This window comes from Zalophus californianus, chromosome 8 (genome assembly GCF_009762305.2).
Source record: "Zalophus californianus isolate mZalCal1 chromosome 8, mZalCal1.pri.v2, whole genome shotgun sequence".
NCBI lineage: Eukaryota > Metazoa > Chordata > Mammalia > Carnivora > Otariidae > Zalophus > Zalophus californianus.
In genome coordinates, this window is record NC_045602.1 from 2,058,476 (window position 1) to 2,082,784 (window position 24,309).

Genomic DNA, 24,309 nt, shown 5'->3' on the forward strand with positions numbered 1-24,309 from the left:
CTACAGCAGGGTGCGTAGGACAAGTTGCACGTTCAGGAAAACAATTACAAAGAAGTAAATCCATGGATAGGGAGCTGATTCTCATTTCATACTGCATGTTTACTTATATTTGCAAAAGACAAAACAGAACAAAACTCCCTCCTTATCCAAGGAAAATGTAGTAGAGTTCTCAGCCAGGAACATAAAAAGAAACCCCTTCTTTGCATGAACCTGGAAGAGGACTCTGTCCTCAGCTGTACGGTCATCAGGGTCACACGGAAGAACGCTGCTCTGTGCTGCCCCCGGGTGCCCTGTGAATGGTCAGCGGCGTGTGGGTGCCCTGTGAGCCGTCAACCAGCGGTCAGGCTGGTTTCCTCGGGCCGCGTCCTGCCCTGCAGGCCTCTGCCCGGTCCCTGCGGCACATGGGTGGGCCTTCGCTCCCCAGTCCTGCTCGCGTGCCCCTTTCTGCTTCCCATCATGCTGCTTCTGTCAGTGCAGGTGGTGCTCGCCCATCACTGCCCACAAGGTGGACGATGCATTCCCACAACCTGTGAAGCCGAGGCGGACCGTGGGCTCGGGGTTTACACATCAGGAGCAGTGGACAGAGGTATCCACACCATGCCAGGGCCCCAGAGCTATAAGCACCTGGAAATCATTAGAAATAATGAACACAACCAACAGCGATCACCCAGCGGGCAGAGCACAAACAGCCGTTCCGAACAGCTTCCCCTCGCAGGCAGACAGGGGCTGGTGGCCAGTGGGCCCTCCCTGGGTCATTGTTGTCCATCTCTCCCCAGCCCACGGGACTGCCTCTCACTTTCCTGCGGCCTGACCCCTGAGCCTGGGCTGTTGCAGTGGGAGCTCAGGGTCTGCTCTGCCCCCTGCACGGCCTCTCTGGGGTCTCAGAGTCATGCGCCCCCCAAGTCCTCTCCGTGCTGGTTCTCGGGGAGCACCTGTCCGGCTGCCCCTGTCTTCTGGGGCCCGGCACTATGGCCTCTGATTCCTTTTCCTAAAGCTTGGCGTGGGGAGGAGTGGGGAGGAGTGGGCTGCATCGCCTCGTGCCCAGCAGCCAGCAGCGGAAACAGGACAAACTGCAGCCTGGAGGAGGAAGGCTGTTTCCCCATCCACCGAGCAGCACAGAAAGGCTGCCCCGGACGAGCGGGACCCCGACTCCCACACTCTGGCGTCCCGGGTGGGCTCCGCCCTCACGCTCCGCTGTCAGCCCTCTGCCTGGAGCCGACCTTCTCATCAGGAGAAACAGACCCTCGGTCACAGGACTTGTCCCTCAGTTGTACCGTCTAGGCCCGGCACCTGGCAGCCAAGAGGAGTATGATGACGTCCCGGCGTTGGAAACGCAGGAAGGAAGGGAAAAAGGCGGCTGCAGGGGGCCGCTCGCCCACCTTCAGGCCCGGGCTCTGCGCCAACACTTTCTAAGGCGGGGAGGCGCGGCCCGGGGAGCCCTCCTCCCCCGGGGCCCAGGCAGGGACCGTCTGAACGCCGTGTCCTCCGGAACTCACCAGGCCCCAACGTGACGGCTTCAAGACGCAGGGCCTCTGGGGGCTGACCAGGTCCTGGGGGGCCCCCGAGAACGAGGGGCACACGGAGCCCCCTCGCCCCTGCCACCACGTGGGGCCACAGCAAGAGGACAGCTCAGCAGACCCCGACCACGCAGATGCCCCGACCTGGGACCTCCGTCCTCAGAGCCAGTAAGCATCTGCTGTCCATAAGCCCCCCGGCCAGGGCATTTTGTCACAGCTGCTCCCCGCCTGAGACAGGCACCCCAGCCCCGAGGCGGCCCAAGCGGCAGCCCCTTGTCCTGAGCAGGAGGCCCTCATCTTGGCTGCTGTCTAATCACCGGTACCCTTGATTCCTGGACAGAGGGAAGGGGCGGGGAGACGCTGCTGGTGTGCCCAGCGCCCGGCGGCCAGGGCAGCACAGGAAGCAGGCCGAGCCAGCGCCCGTGTCCGCGCACCCCTCCCCTGCTCCCCCCACCCCTTACCTGCGGACCCACCGCTCACACGGAGCTCTTCCCCCTCTGCGGGCCGTGTTCTTGAATAATCTCTAAATGCTGGAAATACTCATGTCCTTGCCTTACCCCCTCGGAGAAAGTGCACAGAACACCGCCAACAGAACGAAGCCCCCAGGGCTGCCTTACGCGACCCTGCCCCCCGTTTGTGAAATGTTGACTTTCTTTGGATTGTTGAGCGGCTCCAGTATTTCACGCCACTTTGGCTGAGACTCCAGCACCATGAGAACGTCACCGCTGTGGGGGTCAGGAACCCCAAGCAGAGCCAGCCTCGGGGCAGCGACCACCGCCACCCCCATCGCCTGCTTAGAAGGGCATGATGCAGTCACCGTCTTAAGTTCCTGCCATAGTCTATGAGCTTGTGTTTTGTGAGTGACATTGGTGGGACACAGAGGCATAGAGCCCCAGCTCACCTGTGGAGCCCCCTACATGGTCTACCTGCCTCCCTGGGACGAGTTCTTGACCACCGTCCCCCCGTCCGACACAGGTGCAGGAGCATCTCTGGGCACACCTTGCTGACAAGTGCCAAGTCAGCCCTGTCTTGTCACCCCTCATCCAGGTCCTGAGCATGTCCCTACACTGCAGTTTCAAGGTTCTGAGGCTCACCTATCTGCAGAGGGCTGGGGAGGTGGGCCATGCAAGGGGAAGTGCTTAGCTCGGCGTCCTGAGCGCCTGCCCCCGCCCAGGGTGCCGATGTTGGGGTATGCCTCAGTTCACAGACATCCCTGTGCCTGGGCAGCACCCCTCCGTTGGCTCTGTTCCTGGGGGACTTCTTTCTCTTCCAGCCTTCCTGAGTCTCTGCCTGGCTGGAAGCACCCACCAGGGATGAGCCCCAGAGACGAACATGATGCATGATCCTGCGTGTGACTTACAATCCCTTGTATTTGCATTTAAAGCTGGTATTGCACTATATAAAGACCAAAGGTAAAATTCATGCTAATAATTCAAAATTACAGTTTTTCCTTACTGAAAACTATATTATATATCAAATAAAAGCAACATGACAAATTAAGAGACAGATCACGGGAGAAAAGAAAAAGATTTATGTTTTGCTAACTAGGATGGCACTTAGTCTGGCTTTTTGAACAAGGGAACCATGGTCTCATTTTGCACTGAGCCCTGCAAACTCTGGAGCCAGCCCAGCTCCTTGGTTCTCCAAGAGGAAATGAATCATTTAAAACTCTGTCTCCCCCCTGCCCCAAGCTAGATAGCAGGTACCTGCCAGCCTCCCTCAATGGCCAAATGCACGGCATTCTTGGAGCCAAGGGAAACCAGCAGAAGGCTGCGGCCTCTAGGCTGCAGACCGTCTACTTCACCCCGACCTGGGCCTGAGGCCCCCCGGGGTCGTCAGGGGAGAGAGCAGCGCCTCAGAGCAATCTCAGGAGTGCAAAGGCACAGCAGCTCCTGGACAAACGGGGTGTGCCTGGCCTGATTAGATTGGCCCCAGTGCTTTCAACATCAAGCGAACTGACCCTGACATGAGACAGGCTGATTTATTATCCTGCCGACTCTGCTGACAACAAGCACTGCGAGCCTGGCTCTGTCTGGTCATTTTTCAAGCTCCCTGCACACGAGTGGCACCTATATCCTCGAACACATTACCGCAGACGGCCCTGCCAGAATACTAAGAGGCTCCTATCGAGATTTTTCTTAAGAGGCTCAGACGAGGAGTTTAATCGAGGGCAACCTAAAAGGCCTGCTGTGCGTGCCTGGGGACAGACATGCATCGCACTGGGCAGGAGCAGGTGGTGCTGGTCGGTGCAGGGAACCTCAGCCCTGAACCCCAGCGCTGGCTGCGGTGGGTGGTCACGAGGCTCCAGAAGCCCATAGCAGGGGCACCAGCCCAGGTCACCCTGCTCTCCTGACTCCCTCCCAGGGGGGCAGCGCTGCTCCTCAAAGCCTGAGGACTCACAGCGAACAACACCCGTGGCTTCCGACGTCGAGCCAATTCCGCCTTCCACGTGTTACTGTAAGCTCATACATTTCACATCACCAATTCAGGGTTCATGTCCATGCAAAGGAGAGGGACAGCAAGATTACCTGCAACCTCCAGAGTGAGAAATGCGTGGCACAGGGGAGACTGCAGAAGACACATCACCTGCTCAGGACCCAGGTGCAAACAGCTCACCTCAGAGGCAGGAATTCCCAGGGAAGCCATCCATGTGCCCACTATGTCCTTGGTCCCCATGTTAAATCAGGGCCCCGAGGATTTCTCCTCGGTAAGTCTACGTTAGCCCATTACAGGTTTCCATAGGTTCCTGAATGTTAGCGAAAGCATTCCGTTAGTTCAGTCCTTACCCAGGACTGGGTGCCAAGGCTGCCAGGACATCGGGTCCCCTGTGCCCTTGGACGTTCTCTTCACAGTCACAACCCGCAGTCTCTTGAGCCTGAAAGTGCCCGACAGTTACATGGGTATCGTGGAATTGTTCCTGGCTCCTAAGACAGAGAGAGGACCCTCAAGATGGCAGATGCCAAAGAGCTTAGCAAGAAGCAAGTCCCACTCACACGCAGAGGACAGGCCCCAGGCCCAACCCACGTCTCCTCGGTGCCGGACGCCTGTCCCTGTTTGCTGCCACGTGCCGTGAGTGTAGAGGAGTGCCCATGTCCCCTGCGCATGGGAGCTCTGTCTCCGAAGGGCAGGCTGAACCTCAGAGAGGTGCAGGCACAATGATGCACACAGAGCGAGGGGAGGTTCTGCCACACCCTCCCCATGCGGGGGACCAGGCCGTGGCTTTGGCTAACCGGCCTCTTCATAACTGTCATTCTTTAATCAACCTGGGGCAACCGCGAGCCTGCACTGAGCCACACGGCTTAAAAGGATGAGCGTATGAAAGCCTTTTGCCCTGAGAGTGGGCGTCTAATATTTGCGCTCCTGGGACATCGGTGGGAAAGTCTGAACATGGCCATACGGCAGTCTGCTTAGGCACGTTAAGTAGGTACCAATTTCCCAACTTGGGAAAGAAGCAATAAAGAAAGAGAGAGGAACAGTGTTCCAGAAAGGCATTCAGTCAAGTCTCTTTATAATTTAAACAGACTTCTCCGGAACAGGAATACTCAGCTGCTGGCACAGCCAGACCTGGTTTCCTGGTGCAGGAGACTGGAAGAGCCTCGTCGGGGGAATGAGTCACCAAATTGGACAGAACCGGGGGACTGACATCAGGGGTTCTGCAGAAAGCCCCCGGACACTCTGCAGGGAAGCCCACACTTGACCACCTCTGTCCACACTTTCAGACCCGCCGAACAATGTCGGCCTGCCACTCTCGATCATGAGCAATGGTCGGGAATAGCAGATATCTGCAAAATGCCTCTAACAAGGAAGCCAGCCACCAGAACAATCAAGCAGGAACAAAGCAATTTGCAGGAAACAGACTGTGTGTGTAGGAAGGAGGGAATGAGAAGTTAACGTACACAGCGCGATGAGAGAATAGTGCACCCACGTTGCAAAAGAGGGGGCTCAGAGATGAAAATCATTAGAGAACAAAAAGCAATTAAATTAGTAGTAATTAAAAACATGACAGCAGACCTCTGGCTTCCATTTAAAATGTAGAAGCTGGCGCGAGTGTCATTCCTACCATTACAACAAAAAAGAGACACATAATCCACAAAGTACCTGCACTGAATCCAGTGGACAGCTGAGGTCAGAGTGGGAACAAGGAACCCAGACCCTTCAAGGAGACATAGCAGCTCTGCTTTCACCACGGAGACCGTGAAGGCCCAGTCGGAACACACCGCTAGGGGATGGGGGCAGGCCAGCGCGGTGGTACGCAGCCCCACCAGCCAAAACCCGGGGGCCTTGAGGCACACTCAGGGGCTCTTCTTCCTGCCCTCGCCCGGCCGGAGGAGAGTAGCCACCGGAAGCCAGCCGTGCTGCTGGGGAAGGGCAGGGCGCTGGCTCTCAGGGCACAGGAGAACACCCGTGCCCCCCGGAGAGGAGCAGGAAGATACGCTGGACCCTCACTACCAGAGACGCTGCTATACGCAGGGGACACAGTGACTGAACCAACCCCCTACCCCCAAGATTAGGACCCAGCCTCTCAGAGACCAGGCCAGCCCGGGACGGGAGAGCACCCCACCATCCCCGAGGTTCGGGGACCCGGCCTCTCAGAGACCAGGCCAGCCTGGGATGGAGAGCACCCCACCATCCCCGAGGTTCAGAGACCTGGCCTCTCAGAGACCAGGCCAGCCCGGGATGGAGAGCACCCCACCATCCCCAGCCAGCACTGAGCTGAGCTCACGGAGTCACAAGGAGGGACACCTTAACCTATGGAAGAAGATGAGGGCATGGAGAAAGGTGCTCTGAGGTGCAGGCACAAAGGGGAGCTAAAGATGACTGTGACACAGACTGGAAACCCCCAGGAAATCAGCCCCACCCTCAACAAAGGGACCACTGGAAGCCAGAGTTACATGGAGGGTAACTGGATCAGCAGAAGCCAAGCCCGGTGCCCCTACTGACTCAATGAACTGAACCCCCACACGGCCCATGGAAGCAGGCAAACTCACCGTGAGGAGACGGAGCGTGCAAAAGAACCAGACTCTGGCAGGGCCCTGGTGCTGGAACCATCATATGGGGTTTAAAATACCCACGATCGCTGTGTTGAAGGCCCTCGAGATAAAAGTGGACGGTGCATGAACAGATGAGGAATTTCAGTAGAGGGATAGAAACTAAGAAAGAACTGGAAATCAACCGGAAGGTGACCCTGCCCGCGGCTGCACTCTCCTGGCGTCCAGCTTGAGCCACGGCACAGAGTTCTGGCCAAGAGAAGAGGGCAGAAGGGACATCTTTTAGGCCAAGGCCAGAAAAACTGCCCGTGGAACCCTCCACACTGCTCCCCTACTCTGCAGATGTGTGTGGTTGCTGGCGGGGGTGGGGGGGTGTGGGAGCCATGTGCTACCGTTGGTGGGGCCTCTGCTGTCCGGGCTGTGGAGTGACCGGAAGGACAGTGTCAGGCAGAGCCCTGCCCCTTCTCTATCCCCCACACCACAAACACAGCCCTTACCGTACTGCAGGCAAACCATAAATCACTTCTAGAGTGTCGAATATTGCATTTCAGGGCTTCCCTTTTAGGTCAGATCATGTTACCTGAATGAATACACACATTGGTAGTTTGACGTGGGGTGCTGTCATATCAGTGATTTAAAGTATGTCACTGGCTTAGTGGTCCAATGGTTGGTGACAGGGAGACTGATATTAGAGCCTGGAAAACTAGAGGTGTATAATACATGATGCCAACATATGGTTACTCTGTCACACATGGCATCAGGGAAGGTAGGTCAGGCTCCCACTGAACATCTAGGTATAACGTAAATTAGGAGAGGCTATTGGCTGATATGGCTGTGCTTGAAGTGTTACTAGGAAAAATCAATGGTTGGAAAGTGAAAATCAAAGCAGTTCCAAGAGTCCAGAGATGTGAGATTTCTCAGAGTTAGGAAGTTCAGCTTCTTCTAGACCCTAAGTGGGTAAGAGGAATGGGTTAAGGGACAAAGGCCAGTAAGAGCCCTGTGGCCAAGGCCAGATTAAGGAAACGGCCCGCTCGTGGAAGCCTGAAGGGCTCACTATAGTCATCACTAAACCGAGAGCTGGAAGTGTGGAGTCAGGCTTTAGAACCATGTCTAGGGAAGAGCTCTGGGCGTTGGCACACAGAACACACTGGAAGCAAATATAGAGACTGAGAGTTGGCATTGGCCTTTTTCTCTCTACCTAGTATTTGAGCCCAACACCATGTGAAATCCGGCAGGAGCAAGGACTGCCGTATCTATATGGAGGATAAATGTCAGGTGCCGACGTTCCTCGGACCCTGGCAGTATAGCATGTGACCCAGCGTGGCCGTCAGGTGCTTTGTCCCGTCTGAGAGTGTGGATCACAGAGAATGGATTAGAATGCATTCCAGCAGGTTTCAGGCATGCCTGATGGCAGGGGACCTGGAAGGGCTTCCCATGTCAGGTGCACCTAACCAAACTGAGCTTCTGGATGTTCAGCGTTCCTGGTTCCTCCCATTTACTGAGCCCCTTATTTTGCCCTCCATCAATTCTATGAGCTAGCAAATATTCTTCCAATACATTTTTCTTCTGCCTCAGTTAGCTAGAGTCAAATTCTGTTGCTTGGCACCAAGAATCCTCATAGCAGGTAAATGGGAGCTCAGCCTCCCACAGCAGCCATGGCCAAGCATCAGAGTCCTGCTGAAGGAGAAGCCAACAATGACTGCTCTGCATGGGAAAGCACCCAGTCCTTGGGTCTTAATGCATGTAGGGCAAAGCTGCCATCCACAGAGGGCCGATACAGGCTTTGCTCCTAGGTGCTGTGGGTTGATGCAAGGGAAGACTGAAGTCAGATATGGTATCATACCCAAGAACGAGGAGTAGGCCAATGCAAAAGCCATGTTCCAGGGAGTATGTGCACATCAGGGACTGGCAATGAAGCAAAACATCAGAAGGCAGCTGGACTCAGATGCACCAACATGCTAGGATCAAATGAGAAAATGAGGTGGCAGAAGGTAAAATTTACTTCCTGAGTAGGTATGGCTATCCGGCAGCTGCATCCTGGCAACTCAGTTCCTAGATTAGTTGATGAGTCAGTTCTGTAAAGACCAGATCAGGATAAATAGAAAATCATGGCCTATGAATGAATATAGGAAGCCTCCATGTGGATTACTTATCTTTGTGGCACAGAATGTAAAGCTAAGAAAATAGATGATGATGATCACATAATGATGATGATGGTGATGATGATGACGGTGATAGTGATGGTGATGATGATGGTGATGGAGGTGATGATGTTAATGGTGATGATGGTGATGATGATGATGATGGTGATGATGGTGGTGGTGGTCGTGGTGGGATGGTGATGATGGTGATGATGGTGATGATGATGATGGTGATGTGATGATGATGGTGATGGTGATGATGATGGTGATGATGATGATGATGGTGATGATGATGATGATGGTGATGGTGATGATGGTGATGATGGTGATGATGATGATGATGGTGATGATGGTGATGATGATGTGATGATGATGGTGATGGTGATGATGGTGATGATGATGATGATGTGATGATGATGGTGATGGTGATGATGATGGTGATGATGATGATGATGGTGACGATGATGGTGATGATGATGATGGTGATGGTGATGATGATGATTGTGATGGTGATGATGGTGATGATGATGGTGATGATGGTGATGATGATGGTGATGTGATGATGAGGGTGATGGTGGTGATGATGGGTAATAATAGAGGATAGATGATAAGTAGATAAATCATAAAGACACAGATACATAGTAAGACAGTAAGAGAGATAAATAAATAGAATCAGTGTGGAGTTTAGGACCAAAAAAATGGATTAGGGCTTAAAACTAAAATATTCAAGTTTTGGTGCTTGCCTTGCCCCTACTTAGCAGTGTGATCTAAAGGAAATAATTTCCCCTCTTGTGGATTGAGTTTCCTCACCTGTAATATCAGATGTTCAGGGTTGATTTGTCATTTCTCAAACCAAGCATCAGGGCAACGGGTAACTAGGGATCAGAGGGGTGCATTATATGAAAGTCCAAGACTCTCACCAAATTCCAACCCAACTAACTTAGTATTTTAGCTTTTTTACAAAGTTCCATGAATGATACCACTGCAAAAATAGTAATTAAAAATACAGACCAGATAATCCCAAGGCTCTTACATGATAAGTGTCTGAGAATTGACTGTTTGGCCAAGTCTGGACACCCCAGTCCCCACACCTGAAAAGCAACTTAGATGGAGACCCCAAGAAACGGGGAGGCTTCCCTAACAACAGTCAGGAGTCCCCACAGAGTATCACCTGTCGTCACTATAACCTACCGCCTGTACCATCAGGGAACCTGGTGGTTGGCATCTGGCACATAGTAGTCGCCCCATAAATGTTTGATGGAGGAAGACAAGAAATTCCATAAAATAATGTTCACTCATTCCACACTTACAGACAGTCTACCATGCACCAGACAGCGGAGTTAAGAAAAGATGTGATTCCTGCCTAGACAGCGTCCACTGGGTACTTAGAATAAAGTGTGATGAGTTAAAGATAAGAACAGGAGGCTGCAGAAGCAAGCAGGAGGGACACCAGGCCTGCAAGGCTGGGGCAGGTGGCGAAGGAGGCATCCAAGAGGAGGCAAGCTCATCTCCAGGACCCGGATGGAGCCCCCAGGTGGGTGGGGCCAGAGGTGCCTCACAGAGTGCATGGGGTGTGCACGCACCAATCACCAAGGGAGCAGGGGCTTTGGAAGACCACAAACAATCCCACGTGGTTGGAGAGTGGGAGAGGACATGCTGGCGAGGTAGACTGCAACCGACCATGAGTGCATGATCAGCCTGGGCATGACTTCCATGTGCCATCGGTAGAGCCATCGGATGGTAAGACAGACAAGAACATGGTAAATAAGTGCTTTCCAAAGCTCGCTCCAGCTTCATGGGAGAGTCTGGGTCAGAGAGATGAGATGAAGGACCTGGACAGTCCTGGCGACAGACGGTGGGAGCCCCAGACTAAGATAATGGCTTTGGCGGTGGGAAGAAAAAAATGAGTGCATTCGAGAGATAATAAGATTAATTAGTAATTAATCAAATCACTTATTTTGAGATAAAAATTCTTCTGAGGCCAGGCTGTGTGTTTGAGAAGCTCTCACCAACTATTCTCCTGAAACCTTTCTTTAAATCAGGGAATACACCTTTACTTATCATCACTAGGTAAACAAAAACAGCAATTCCCAATTGGCCTCTGTCTTTTAATGCTGCTGCTTCTCTTCTCTTTTAGGCAGAAGATCTATTCCAATGAAGCTAATTGAAGGCCGGGGCCCTGGGTTACCAACAAACAGTAAATGGGAAAGAAGAGGTATGTTGCCAGGTCCTATGGACACGTGTGGCCCCATGTGGCATTCAAATTGTACTTCAGAGCAAGTCTTGTGTAATTGATGAACAAACCACAAGGAATTATACTGTTGCTTAACACCAAAGACCTGTACCAACATCGGCCCCACTAGAGCAAGGGAAACTAACTAGTGGGTGGCATGAAAGAAAAACGTTCTTGGTTCTGACAAAAGGCAATACCCTGGTGGGGAGAGGCTCTGCAGGGGAAGGCAAGGATGAAACCCCCAATTCTGTGCCTGCCTCAGTATCCCCATCTGTAAAAGGGACAACATTCAACTCATGGTATTGTTTTAATAGACAAATTTCCTGAGACCATAAGTGTAAGCACCTACTCGATAGGAAAGCTTGCCAGATGGTAGGATCATGATCTGTTCTTTGTGTTCTCTGCTGAGCGGGTTCTAAAGTATTTGAGACACACACCACACATGTGACTTGTGAAGCCATATTCTGTCTAGAAAGAAAAGCGGCATGAAATCCAGGGCATGAAATCCAGACCTAAATCATTTTCATCCTTTATTTGACCGACAAAGATAGCTTTCCATTCTGAAGCAGAGCAGGAATGTAATCCAGGCAAAATTGGATTCCTGAACCTCACAAACTCACTTTGGACTGCTATGCCTGCCATAGAATTGCAGCTCCCAGAGAGCCACATGGTCCAGCTGACACCCTGAGAGACAAGGGCTGATGGGGCCTTTGGGGATGACAGTGGCTCAGCCTGACATGGAAGGTCGTTACGTCAACTGTTATGGCAACAAGCACCTTGGAAGACATAAAATAAGGTCTCTATCCCACCCGCCTTCTAGAGCTACCTCGAAGAGCGCCATGCTCCCTGAGACCATCAAATATGACGACTTTGCAGCTGTGTTCCCGGCCACTTCTGCTCCATTTCCCCTGGGGCCACACACACACACACACACACACACACACACACACACACACACACCTGTGGGATCTCAAAGGCAAGCTTAGCTCTGACCCTGACTTGGCTCTCCACCTCCAAAGACAGCACGACTCCTGCGTCATCAGGCACAGGTGGACTTGGAATACGTTCCCCAGCTAAGTTCGGTTCAACAAACACCCCTGAACACCTGTGATGTCAGGTACCAGTCACTCCTGAATACACGTGCATGAGTGTAGCGTTTTCACACATGGCTTAATCTGCATCTCAGTCCTACCAGGTATGTATTATTTCCCAACTACAGGGGAAGAAATGGAAGCCCTGAGTGGTTAAGCTGTCTGAAGCCGCATAGCTGGCCAATAAAGCAGCCACATTCGAACCTGTCTGCCTGGCTCCCGAGTTAAGGCAACGTTCCCCGCACAAGGCTGCCTTGTCTTTCCAGTGCGAGAGATGAGTTGCATTGATCCATCTGCTCTTCACCATAGATGTCAGCTGATCACTCCTGTATGTCTGACTATGAATCTTGGTCACCATCCAGAGGGGCTAGGGACATGTCAGATTCGTGGTGGAACTGAGAAGTGCAGCACTCAATACCCAGGAGACCAGCGGATGGGGAGGAGGGGGTTGGGAGCTGCAGGGCCTTCTGCAAATCATTGCACCTCCCTCCCCAAATCCCTGCTGATTAGAAAACGAATGTGATGGGGGGGATCTTTTCAGGTTCTCTGATTCTGCTGCTGTTGACACAGAGAGAAGGGAGATTAATAACTTTGGGGTTGGGAGGGGACAAGCAAGGAAGTATCTGGACCCATCCTCCCTTCTCCCAAGAACAAAGGCAGCTGGTGCAGGCTATCCCGCCAATGATACGTGCACTCTGCCCTCTACACATGTCCCTGGCTCAGTACAAACCAGGGACACTGAGGACCTTGCCTGCAGTCGGGGTGAAAGCACTGTGACAGCAGGTGCTACTACTGTTTACAGTGCCCCACACCCAGGATGGCCCCACTATCCATCACTGCATTTGGCTTGTGGTCTCTCGGCCAGTGTGAAATCTAAGTGATTGTGCTAAAGTCAATTTGCACTAAGTGTTCAGTGAAAACTCCCTGAGGCTTCAATCAGCGTCTTTCCTGGCGTCCAGGCGCATGACATCTCCTGCACCCTCTCCATCCGCTCATTTTGTCTACTCTCCAAAAATGAAGGGGGTCACTTTGAGGGGGAAATCAGTTCTCTCCAGCTTGACCTTTATCCCAGGCCCCCAGGTTCCTCCTTAGCTCTTATTCCATGGGCCCCAAACATGGTGGGTCTCCTCACACATGACATCTCCGATGTTAGATGATCAAGTCAGATGTAAGTCAGATGGCAGCATGAGAAGCTGGAGGAATCACACTGTTTTTCTGTAACAGCCAGTACCACGGTCTCTCATCAAAACAAAACAAAAACCAACCCTCCCTGTTCAAGAATAACAGTAAGCACTTACACTTTGCTAAAATCTGAAGATTTGGATGTTTCGCAGGTATGCTGTCTTTGGCTTCATTAAGTTCTTTACTCCCTCCAAACCGCCTTCCCTCCTGTGGGGGACAAGTAATCCCAGTGAAACCTCTCTCATTTCCTAACAGCCTGCTTCTCTCCCCAGTCCCGGGATCCCGCACATACTGGTCCTCCAGCGCCTCCCTGGCTCCACAGACGTATGCACAAAATGACTCTCACTGGCCCGTATCTGGCTTAGCCAAGTCTCACAATCTCTGCCCTGCATTTGCACATCGTAATCACGCCATCAAAACGGGGCCCCTGTAGACCTGCCCCATATGCCACTGAACTCTCACCCTGCAATGGTCCCAGAATTGCATTGTTACAGGGTCTCCACAGATGGATGATCCTTCTGCCACCACTTCTGTTGTGCTAGAACGCCATCCCCAACTTTGCTTCCAGAGCCAGGCTGACCCTCTAGGCCTGTGTGGGTCATGAATGCTGCCTGGGTTGCATTCGGAAAAGAGGCTGCTGGACTCGTTAGGACGTCTGCGGCATAGGTTTCCACAGCACAAATCCTACTGCCATCCCTTCCTAGACCAACTTTCCCCTAACACTCACACACCACCCAGACCAAGAGAGAAGTTACTGAAGCCTGAGAGATGAAAAGCATAAGTGATGGAGCGGTGGATGTAGAAATCCCCTGAACATGAAAGGTAAGTCTTAAAGGAAGAGTGAGCAAAGGGCACACCTTACTGATTGGTTACCATGTGCCAGGCTGCTGACAGTGACACCATGCCTCACTGTCATAACAACCTTCATCTCACAAATGGGAAACCAAGACTGAGAATTTGAATGAATTGTCCAATACAGAATGTGGGTGGATAAACTGGGATTCTAATCTCTTTTCATGGGCCCCACGAAGCCCCTGTGTTTTAACTATGCCTCCTCTATGGAATTCTGGCCAATGCCGGATTGGATCCCTGTGGACAAGGGAAAGGGCTGAGCCAGGCATAGCTGGGTAGTTCCCAAGGGTACATGGAGCCTCAAAGGTACAGAAAATGCAAGTGGGTTGTGCATGATATTTATTACCCAGGGTCAAGTGGCATAGGGTTCCAGCACTGAGTGAAGCTGCATTTTCTTTGCTCCTCCCCTGGGGCTGGCTTTCATCTGCATCTTTTTAGTTGTTTCAAGGTATTTCCCCTTCCAGTCTAGAAACTTACTGAACTTTGAATATGTTTCAACCACAAGTCATGAACATGCTTCACATTAACCATGAGCATGGTTCTTCCAGGTCTAACTGATCTCATTCATTAATTCTCAAGCAGTACTTGAAGAGTGTTTGGCAATGCATCCTTGATCAATGGAAATTCACTTAGAGAATGCCTACTTACATTGTTTTGACTGACCATGTGGTATTGCTACTAGCTGGGATTTCATAGCTGATATAAGAAGAATCACCGCATGGAAAACAATTTCAAAAGCTGGATAATGATTTTTGAAAGTGTGGAAGGACCAGAGATCAATGAAGGAAACCAGAGCTTAGAGAGGCAAAGAGGGGGTTATACAAAGGTGAGAGTTCCTGGGGAATCGTTTGAGAAGTCCACCTACCACAACTATTCACACAGTAAACTACTGTTCAGAGTAAACTGCTAAAAAAAAAAAAAAAAAGATAAAAAACTCTTAAAAATAGTCAATGGAAAAAAGAGACCTGTCCTTCAAAGGAGCAGCAATAAGACAGACAGATGTCTATACAACATAAACAAGAGAAGACAGAAGACAATAAAAGGACAGTTTTAAAATGCTGAAAGAAAATAATTTCCAAACTAGAATTTAATACATAGCACAAGTAGTCTTAAATATCAAATAAATGAATGTAATTTTTAGACAAACAAGAATTTAAAATCCATCATGAATAGAAAAATACTAACAGAAGTAAAGAAATTAAAAGGAATTTTTCCAACAGAAGGAAAATGATCCCAGTAAAAAAGCACAGAAATGCAGGGAGGGTTGAAAACACTAGAAAGGGTAAATACATGTTTAACTTCAATTAAATATGAGATATTATTAACACAAAGATTAAAAATTCTTATAGGATTGGGGCACCTGGGTGGCTCAGTTGGTTGAGCATCTGACTCTTGGTTTTGGCTCAGGTCATAATCTCAGGGTCATGAGATCAAGCCCCACATTGGGCTCCACGCTCAGCTGGGAGTCTGACTGGGGATTCTCTCCCTCTGTGCCTCCTCCCTCTCTTGATAGATAGATAGATAGATAGATAGATAGATAGATAGATAGATAGATAGATAGACAGATAGATAGATAGATGATAGATGATAGATAGATGATAGATAGATAGATGATAGATAGATGTTAGATAGATAGACGTAGATAGATAGATAAATCTTTTAAAAAATTCTTGTAGGAGGGCGCCTGGGTGGCTCAGTTGGTTAAGCGACTGCCTTCGGCTCAGGTCATGATCCTGGAGTCCCGGGATCGAGTCCCGCATCGGGCTCCCTGCTCAGCGGGGAGTCTGCTTCTCCCTCTGACCCTCTTCCCTCTCGTGCTTTCTATCTCTCATTCTCTCTCTCTCTCTCAAATAAATAAATAAAATCTTTAAAAAAAAATTCTTATAGGATTTAAATTATTTGAAGAATTGAAACATATGACAACAATTGCACAAAAAGCAGGAGTTTTAAACTACAGCAATGTCCTTGATAATTCATTAAATAGTAAAAGTAACATTTTAACTTAAATGCAAATTAATCAAAGGTGCACATTATGCTCTCTACTGTAATCACGAAAAGATTAATAAAAGCATGTATAACTAATGAATTAACAAAGGGCAATTGTAGAGCTAAAATATATATATAATTAGTTAAAAACTAAGATGGAAAGGAGAAAAACATACCAACAGGTATACAAACAAAAAATTAGTAAGGTTCTAGTTTTAAATACAAGATTATAAGTAACTATATTACAGGAAAGTATAAATAATATAAATTAAAAAACAAAGGTTTTATAACTTGTATTTTAAAATCCAAGTATATGTTGCTTTCAAGAGACATGTTTTAAATATAAGAATACAGAACATTTGGAGTAAAAGAATTAAAAAAAGATATATATTGAAAACACTAACCAAAAAACATCTGACATAGTGCAACTTATATAAGATAAAGTAGTCTTTAAGGCCATGAGTATTTTTGGAAATAGAGATTTCAAGATTTAAAAAGAGTATACTTTAATAGAAAGATTAGATCCTAAATTTGTATGCACCTAATAACATAATTTTGAAACATATAAAGCAAGAGCTAAAAATCGGCTAAAAAGAAAAGACATAGAAATATTGAAACCATTCTCTTAATAAAAATCAAAATGAACAAATAAAAAATCAGTAACAATATAAACAATATGGAAAACACAATTAACAAAATGGACCTAACTTTACAAATTCACATGGAATACATAAAAATTTGTTTATATTATGAGCCAAAAAGCAATTCTAAATTCATTTTAACTGATTTAATATATCCTCTAACCACGGTAGGATCAAGCAAGAAATTAATAGCATAACTAATTTTTTTCAGATTTTTACAAATTAAGCAACATATTTCTAAATAAATGAGAAGAAAAAAATTAAAAAGGAAGGAAGAATACATTTTTAACCAAATGATAATGAAAATGCAACATAGCAAATCTTTTGATGTACAGCTGATATAGCAAATAGAAGAAAATTTAAAGGTATAAATTTATATATTAGAAAAGACATATTATTGAAAACCAAGGAGCCAGATATCCATTCCAAGAAGCTATTTTTTAAAAAGAACTGTAAATCATACCAAAAGAAAGTAGAAATAATAAAAAAATAGAAAAATGTAATAGAGAAACATTCAAAAGTTAATTCCTTAAAAAGGCATATAAGACTGATAAATTCCTAGTAAAGCTGATAGTGCAGAAAAGAGTAGGCATGCACTACCAACATGAGGAATGAAAAATCAGACATCACATAGGTGTAAATCTTTGTGACCTCAGATTAAGCAGCAATTCCTTAAATACAACACCACAAACAACAGAAGGAACACTGATAGTTGGAGTTCACCAAAATTAAAAACTGTGCACCCAATGGCCCTACCACAACATAAAGAAACAACCCACAGAATATGAGACATGTGTCTGACAAGGTTCTGTTCTCAGAATATATAAAGGACTCATGCCACACAACAAAATAAAAATGAACAAATTCAATAAAAAATAGGCAAAGGACTTGCATAGGCATTTCTCCAAAGCAGATATGCAAATGGCCAATAAGCACATGAAAAGACGCTCCATATCCTTAGTCAAGAAGTGCAAACTGAAACCACAATGACATACCCCTTCATATCCACTAGGAAGGCTTTAATTTAAAAAAATAAAAATAAACCCAACAACATAAAATAACAATGGTTAGCAAGGATGTGGAGATATTACAACCCTCACACATTACTGGTGGGAATGTATAACCGTGCAGCCACTGTGGAAATCAGTTTGGCAGTTCCTCAAAAAGTTAAATATGGAGTTACCATATGACTCAGTGAGTCCATCCTTAGGTATATACCTAAGAGAAATGAAAACATGTCCTTATAAAAACTTTTACACAAATGTTCATAGCAGCATAGCATAATAACCAAAAAGTGGGAAAAACTCAAATGTCCAGCAATTGATGAATGGATAAACAAATTACAGTATGTATACATACATTCAGTGGAATATTTATTCAGATATGAAAAAGATGGAGTACTAACATATGCTACAAAATGGATGAATCTTGAAAACTTCATGCTAAGTGAAAGAAGGCAGACACAAGGTCCATGTACTCTATGAGTCTACTGATACGCAATGTCCAGAATAGGCAAATCCTTAGACAAAAAGCTTGGTGGTTGCACTGCTGGTCGAAAGCATGAACTGGTACAACCACTTTGTAAAATTCCTTGGCAGTATCTACTAAAGCAGAAGGCATGCATGCCCTGCAAGACGTCAGTTCCTCTCCAGATATGGATCCGATACAAACATGTACACGGGTGCACTCACAGATATATTCCTTACTTTAACAGCAGCATAATTTTTAATATCCAAGAACTGAAGAGTTCATCAAGGGTAGAATAAAGAAATTGCAGTATATTCAAGTAGTGGAATACTTGGTAGCAGTGACAAGAGCAAGCCACGACTACATAAAATGTGTGGATGAATGTCAATGGTTTTGCATGCAAGACAGACATATGAGAATATATACTGCAAAATGTCATTCATATAATTTAAAAACAGGCAGAACTATGATGATAGAAATTAGAACAATGAATACCTTTAGTCGGAGGGGGTGGCGGGAAGTAATGACCAGAAGGAGCATCAGGAGGGCTTCTAGGCTGCTGGGAATGTTTTGTATCTTGACCTGGGCCCAGCAACCTGGGTGTGATCACTTAGTAAAAACATTCACAGGGCCATATATCCAAAATTTGTGCAATGTACTCTATGTATGTTGTATTTTATTTTTTAAAAAACTTTAACATGTAAATATTTTGTAAAAGGGAACATAATTATCACTGGGGAAAAATAAATACCCCCTTCAAAAATACCTGCCTTCCATCCAAAAAATGAAACATGATCATCACAATGTAAGTAACTGTTAAGTCTTGGTTTGAGTATGTGGACTAGTTATTTATTATTTAATCTCTCTACTTTAGTGCATGTTTGATTTTTTCGTGATAAAATGCTTTTTTAAAAGTTGTATCAATTGTTTTAAAAAGTTAAAAAAAAACCCTCTCTCTCTAATAAGTAAAAAAGTGTCCAGTGATTAATATCTGTGACATCAACATTTAATGTCTTCATTTGAAATTCCATGGGGGAAAATAAATGTGAAAACCTGCCAAAGCTAAATCCACTTATGAACCATCTGATCTCCCGAAGTCTACAGTTAGCATGTCTCTCAAGGTATTGCTAGGAACATATGACCCTCTTCTCCCACCCAGCCTCTCAGGGCACTCCTGCTGATGGCCGCGGGTGGACAGCTAGACACACAATGGCAAAGGAGATTCAGAAATAGAGTAACACTGTCCCGAGAAAGCGCTGCAAACCAACAGCACAGCTGGTCAGAGATCCCCGGGCTCTTGAGGCTGATTACCAGGGTCCCCCGGAGCCAGGCAAGTCCGGCGAATAAAGACTTGCCTTGGATGGGACTGCTGAGTCTTCTATAGAATGCCATTTCTGCCCTTGCAAATTTCCGATGGCTTGACAATGAATGAAAGAGCAGAAATGTGTGTTCATTCATCAGGCTCTGGTGAAGGCCATTACTGTTTTATTCAGTGGAGAGGAAAATCATCCAAAAGCTGAAATTTGAAAAATGTACAAATGTAACTAGACAGAACAAAATGATGATTAGCCAGCCCTCTGACCTCTGTGCATCGGCTGTTTTCCTGCCGGTGGCAGGCGGCAAGTGGGTGGTTTATGCAGGACAAAGGAATGACACAGTTAGCAAAGCCTCCCAGCCCCCTCCCCCCGCCCCAGCGGGAAAGAAGATGAGTTTCCTATGTGTTAACATGAGGCAGGAATGGAACCCTGTAGGACGAGTGGCTGGTTTCTCGCTCCTTGTCTACAAGAGGACATTGCCACTCCAGTCACTGATTGTGTCTACTTGAAATCACGATGGCCAGCCATCTGGCTCAAGTTGTCCCGCTCTGATTGCTATAAGCTGTCAGAGAGGACCAGCCTGAAAAGACGTCGTTCCTCCTGGTAATTACGGGGTACATCACATGGCTGCCATTTCAGAGAGTCCTATGCAAGACCCTCATTTTTGAATAATCTGCTTCACTGTTTTGTTCAAGAATTTCTCTTCCCCTTGTAGTTCCCGACCAGAGAAGATGACAAGGGGCTAGCATACCTTCAGATGCAACAAAATAAGGTCTCTGGTCCGTTTAACTTGACATCGGACCCAAGTGCCTGGCACGACAATGTGATTTGTGCCTGGTGCCTGTCCAAAGTACACACCTCCCTTCTTTTTTTTTGGGGGGGGGGAGAAATTCTGTTGACATTGTAGACTGTGGTTTTGACTTAGAAAATGCTTCAAGTGTGCCAAACCTCATTAGCACATGTTCCCGACGGGCGTTTGGCATTGCATTCACTAAACCCTCCTGTGTGCTAGCGATGGTGAAGGGAGCACGTTCCTGGTGGCCGTGAGGGGCTCGGGGTGAGCAGAAGACCATCGAGTGTGTACACAGCTCAGTTCAATGTGTGCACTGTCTCCATGGGACTGAGAAGGGGCAATTCTTCAAATTCTGTTTCTACTTCCTTGCAGATTAGTTCAGTCTTTTACCAAGTATGACTGGGAAAGCTGGTTTTGAGAACAACCTATCACTTCGTTTTTACCAGAGAAAACTGCTGTTGAGGCATAAAACGTGTGCAGCCTCCATTGTAAGTAACGTTCTGACTCTCTACTGTGATTTCAAGCATAACTCTACAGACTAGCAAAAACCGGTGACACTGAATACCTCAGCTAATCCCTTAACTCGGCATAGTTAGGCCATCAGATATCTCCCCCACCAAACCACCCACACATAACACATGCACACACCTGTCCATGCCTTCAGATCTGTGATGAACGTGCATTCCCATCGTATCACTGGGAACCCAATGCAGGCTCGACCCCAGGAGTAGAGGTTCTAAAATTACTGTAAAAATGTGTCCATTTACGTCAGCAAAGCTTGGCAGTATTTGTGGACTTGCATACAGAGGGTGCTAAATGAAGGGCAAGCACACAGGTTTATGTCTGGCCGAGCTCATCGTTCTGGGCCAGCTGGCAGAGGCTCTGGGTTCAGGTGACTGGCTCAGAGGTCGGTGGCTCTCACCGCTTGCTCAATGGTTAGTCCAAGCAGGAGCTTGGTGATGGTCCCCTCTCCAAAAAGAAAGTGAAGTCTCAGACACATCTTGGGATAAGTAGAGAACTTAAGAATAAGGTATTCAAAGGCTTGAGATAGAGATTTATTATGAGCGATGAGGTCACTGCCGCGTGCACACACTTCCTTTCTCCTCTTGTGTGAGATGCGCTAGTTGTGTTTAACTCTACAAGTTTGTCCTGAGTTGAAGATACTGTGGGGCATTAAATCTGAATTAGGAGAAGAGACATCGCCAGAGCACGCACACAGAGCTGATGCCACAACAGGTGAGGACAGGCATGAGACGTGAACTAAAAAGTGAACTTTGATGGACATTTGCTATTCCTCTCTGGTTTTATTGCTTTCTGACATCCAGTCTTCCTTCCCTTTGGGTAATATTCCTATATTTAATATATTAATGCCCAACTAATATACATTAATGATGCAACTGTATAAATACACAGTTATAGAATTTTGTAATAACTGTATAAAAATAGAATTGGGCTTTAATATACATCTGCCACCTGCCCCGCCCTGGCAGCCAGGTTTCCAGCAGTGACCTAGTTCACAGATTGGATAACCCTCCCTGGCACTTTGAACCTGGAGAGAGGAGAGATTTGGGATTTATTCCATGCAGTAGTAACATCCCAGTCCCTTTGGTGCAGCAATCTAATGATGTCGCTCGGAGTTTATTTTTATTTCCTGAAACCAAGGAACTTTGTCTAGCAGACATTTAAAGAGTCAATTACATCACCTACTTGCTGTGTATCCTTGGACGAGTCACCTAGCCTCTCTGGGCCTCCAGTTTCCTGGCTGTGACACAATCAACAATGAATTTACATCTCTAGTGGCAGGGTATCTTTACAATGATGTTAGCCCATGATTCCAAGCAGACACGTTGTAGTATAAAAGTTTCAAAGATGTAATTTAAGAGAAGGAAAAACACAAAACAATGACTTCTGACAGAGAACCATCCCGGTGCTATTCTTCAGTTCTGACTTCAGTATAAACATTGTCTACACCACCAGATTCCGCAAGACTCACCACAAGTCATGAGATGCTCATTACTGGAAAATGCCTCTCGGGCTCATAAAGGGGGCTGTGTGAGGATGTTGTCACAGATGTGGGTCTGTCCTTACGAATGGAACCGCGGTAACACCAGCGGTAATCCCGCACAATCGTACAACACTCAGTCTTCAGAGCCACTTCACGTTCCCCCCCCGCCCCGATCTCATCCGACCCCCGCCCGCGCTCTGTGCCTCCTCGCCCCCACTGCACAGCCGAGAAACCAGGACGCCGAAAGGGGACCTCACTGCCCAGGTTCAGCTGACAGGGAACGCGCAGACCCGTGGCCAGGACCTAAATCTTCTGACTCCAGATGCCGCTCCCTTTCGGACAGGAGCTGCCTTTGATGGAGGGTTCCTCTGCCGCAGAACACCGAAGGCTCTGCCTCCCCCTGGGGCGATGGCTGAGGACGGGCTCGGCATTCTTCCACATTTTGCTCTGTGCTCATTCTGACGACACAGACTTCTTTTCAAAATAGGGTCCAGTCCTCCTCCAAGAATGCTTGCCTTAATCTCCCTGAATTACAAAAGGAACCAAAACTAATATTTCCTTTTTGATTTAATACAATCTATTTTATCCATTTTTAAAAAGAGATTATTTTGTAGAAATGGCATGTAAATCCCCAAAATAAACAAAGTCACCTTCCTTTGGACTCTAGACAAATAACCTGAAAATAATCCTGACAAGATTGTGTTTGCAGAGCCAAAAAGCTCTGAGAAGAATAAATAAATAAAGGACTCACAGCGCCCGTGGCTCTCTGCCCTCCTCCCGCTCATGGATGTGAATTTATGTCTCTCCTTCCTGGGTCAGAGTTAAACGGCTTCACCAGTGGAACCTGTAATTAGTATGAGTGGTTAATTCCAAGGGCTTCACTGCACATTCTCCATGGCATTTCACAGCACTAAGGGTGACCATTATGAGGAGGCGCGCTCGCCAATGAGTGAGCACTGGAATTAGCAATAAAACACTTGTCTCTCCATTTCACATACAATTTGGCTTCAAGGAAGAAGACAGACTTTGCATTCACCACTGCAAGTCTTTCACAGCGCAAGCATATTTGGGCTTTGCGGAATAGACACGTTTCACGCCTCTTTCAGGAAATTAGATACATGAATTATCCCCAAATAAAGAGATTAAGGATGCATTGTTCATGTGACAAGGCATTTCATTATAAAAATATTCCAGTCACAAGTTATGCATTTCTAAATTTTAAAAAAATGTCTGATTTGTATGTTTATTAAGGAATGCAGATTTTGTACAAAGGCTGCACCTAGATTTTCATGAGGTCACGCATATGATCAAAGTATAGATTATACCATGAATATATATGGCTTTACCTTTTACCTGAACTGTGCATAGTGACAAAACTTATTTTTGAAGTGTTGAACACTTAGCCAACACAAGCTAGACCTGAAGGCATATTTAAAAATTGTTCTGAATAAGAAGTTCAAAACATTCTCTGATCTGACCCTAAATTCCATCAAAGTCTTGAGCCAATAATTAAATCAATTGTCCAGAGGTGGGTGACATTTTTCTGTACATAAAATATGAGACTGAGCAAATAACTGTCCCCTCCATTTATCCCACTCTGCCCATCGTCGTGCGCGGCTGTGCACCACGCATCCTGAGTGACCCACCTGGCGAGCGGCTGTGTCCACCGCTAAGGAAACTACTTTGCCTTGAGAAGAATTCTGGGGTCAGAACTGTGACGGGGTTGGGCCGGGCACTTCAGTCGGGAAGCTGGTTCTGGTGGAGGCAGGACGGATGGACTGGAAGGCGGTATCAAGACCCCGTGGCGGAGCCTTCCACTGGTGGGTGTAGGGAGAAACGGATGGACTCAGGAGATAGGAAGCATCTAGAATTAATAAGGCTCAGGGTGGTATTTTGGAAGTGAAGGAAGATAATATTCCGATTAAGGATAGCTTGGAGTTCAGGAGTCCAGGGCAGCTGAGTGGATAGTAGAGCCCTTCTTCAGGAAGGAAACACAGAGACGGGGAGTTGGGGAAAAGAAACAGGGTGTCCGGTTCAGGACATGCTGAGTTTTGGACGCCCGGGAACGGACCTGAATTCCATCCATTCTTCTTTACG

At 47.4% G+C, this 24,309-nt stretch overlaps 1 long non-coding RNA gene across 1 annotated transcript; it reads right to left on the reverse strand.

Annotated features, from left to right (window-relative positions):
• Positions 1 to 19,459: 19,459 nt before the first annotated feature.
• Positions 19,460 to 23,983, reverse strand: LOC113938650. Its single transcript, XR_003524926.1, has 3 exons — positions 23,859 to 23,983; positions 22,964 to 23,056; positions 19,460 to 19,614 (listed from the first exon to the last, which is right to left on the reverse strand). It is a non-coding gene; the product is annotated as an uncharacterized LOC113938650 (long non-coding RNA).
• Positions 23,984 to 24,309: the final 326 nt, after the last annotated feature.